Here is a 2686-nt window from a genome sequence, read left to right as displayed (position 1 = left end):
ATAAAAACATCTCGCACGCACGGACGCTTGCACGCACATGCCCAACGGGGTAGTATAAACCCTCGCACGCACATACCCAACGGGGTAGTAAAAACCCTGGGGAGAGCTTACACTTGGGAGAACCCTTGAGGTTCTTGATACGTTAATTGATTGATTTGTTGATTGACTGGTTGATTATTAAGGTTATTAAATAGATGTAGCACACCTACGTCCATGGAAAATATATATTATGATTTATAAACGAGAATCCACTGTGTATAATATGTGGTATAAAGCAATGATAATGGCTTTCATTTGGAAAATATGACCTTATGGCTGGCAGGCAGCCTGGCGGTTAAACCGTTGGGCCAGTAACTGAACGGTTGCTGGTTCAAATCGCCGAGCCGACAGGGTGACAAAATCGGTCGATGTGCCGCCATCTGTCGATGATAACCTTAATTGCTCTGGATAAGAGCGTCTGCTTAATGACTAAAATGTAAATTGAGAGACGTCAGCTTTACAGCCGTGATGAAGATACGCCCCTCGTTGTGCTCTGAAATACATAATCGTTCTCCTAGCAGCAGGACATTATTGCAGCAAGATCTTGGATTTTGTTTTTCAAAATCAGAGTCGGTTTGCAAACAAATGCTAAACGGGGAATATCGGGGGGGAAATGCACTCTAGGGCAATAAAACTGTTTTTCACAGCATTGCAACCACCTTTGATAATTTTATGTATTTATTTGTAATATTGTATTATTTATTCCAGCATTTCTTTTGAAAGTTTACATAAATGCGTGTACATTGAAAGTCATGGTGAAGGCTATATTTAAAGAAATACACTTTTAATAAAATACAACTATATGTTATTGGTTTACTCAATCTGCAAAATTTGAAATGGTCGCTTGTGCTGAGCAACAGGTTTAATGCTGGTGACTCCTTAATCCACCCACTCATTCACTGCAATGCAATACATTGTATATGGTATACTTATTGGGTTGTAGAGATTAAAAACACTAATACCTGTCCTATATAAACTGGGGTGGGAAATACTCTGTAGGCTCTCTACTAACCACATATGTGTAGTTTTGGAGGGGGACCATGTCATGCATATCCTGCAACACTCCATAGCCAATACAATAATACACTGCAACTTTTTTTTGCCAATATGTATCCATGCACAGTCTATTACAGTGTATTGCATTTGGGAGCTATGGAGGAGGTGGATAATGAAGTGCTGCTGGATATGTACGACTGAGTAATTCCCATGCCACTTTAGCTGAGACAGGTAGAAAAGTTATCTCTTTACAAGCCAATATGTATCCATGTACAGTCTATTCCAGTGCATTGCATTGGGGTATAGGGGAGGCGGAGTGAAAAGCTAGCATGCGGCCGTGCAACATAGTCCTCCTCCAAAACAAACCATATTTGGTTAGTAACGATGCTACTGAGTATTTCCTACTCCACTTTAGCTGAGACAGGTAGAAAAGCAGGGGAGCAATTTTCAATGGTGACATGAACCCCCCCCCCCCCCCCCCGCCACACATTCTGAAATAACATTTTTGTCCCCCACCAGTTTTATAATTGCACTGTGATACACAAAGTCTGTCAACTCGGGTTGCAACACTCACTAGCGAGTTCCAAACTGCCTCCGGAAGCAACGTCAACACAAGAGCTGTTCATCGGGAGCCTCATGAAATGGGTTTCCATGGCCCGAGCAGCCATTCACAAGGCTAAGATCACCATGCGCAATGCTTATGCTTCGGCTGGAGTGGCGTAAAGCTTGCTGCCATTGGACTCTGGAGCAGTGGAAACGTGTTCTCTGGAGTGATGAATCACGCTTCACCATCTGGCAGTCCGACGGAGGAATCTGGGTTTGGCGGATGCTAGAAGAACGCTACCTGCCCCAATGCATAGTGCCAACTGTAAAGTTTGGTGGAGGAGGAATAATGATCTGGGGCTGTTTTTCATTGTTAGTTCCAGTGAAGGGAAATCTTAACACTACAGCATACATTCTAGACGATTCTGTGCTTCCAACTTTGTGGCAAAAGTTTGGGGAAGTCCCTTTCCTGTTAATTCATGACAATGCCCCCGTGCACAAAGCGAGGTCGATACAGAACTGGTTTGTCGAGATTGGTGTGAGAGAACCTGACTGGCCTGTACAGAGACCTGACTTCAACCCCATCGAACACCTTTGGGATGAATTGGAACTCCCACTGCAAGCCAGGCCTAATCGACCAACATCTGTGCCCAACCTCACTAATGCTTTTGTGGCTGAATGGAAGTCCCTGCAGCAATGTTCCAACATCTAGTGGAGATCCTTCCCATAAGAGTGGAAACTGTTATAGCAGCAAAGGGGACCAACTCCATATTAATGCCCCAGATTTTGGAATGAGATGTTCGATGAGCAGGTGTCCGCATACCTTTGGTCAAGTGGTGTATGTTAGAATGCCTAGTCATGTTCATATAATGTCAGACGTAAATTGCTGCAGTTTAAGACCATCACTGGAACATACTATATACCAGTTAAACCGAATATCATGCACTCAGAAATGTAATTCCTCTGCTGAAGATGTAAAACACAAATGTTATGGTCTTGTGAATGCTGGCTCAATTCTGGCATAGATTATGTCCTTTTATCTCAGCATGTCTACAGATTCTCCCTGTTTTTGTTTGCTTGGAAATGTTGATAATGGAGACAGAATAAA

This window comes from Oncorhynchus gorbuscha, linkage group LG02 (genome assembly GCF_021184085.1).
Source record: "Oncorhynchus gorbuscha isolate QuinsamMale2020 ecotype Even-year linkage group LG02, OgorEven_v1.0, whole genome shotgun sequence".
NCBI lineage: Eukaryota > Metazoa > Chordata > Actinopteri > Salmoniformes > Salmonidae > Oncorhynchus > Oncorhynchus gorbuscha.
This window is presented reverse-complemented; position numbering follows the sequence as displayed.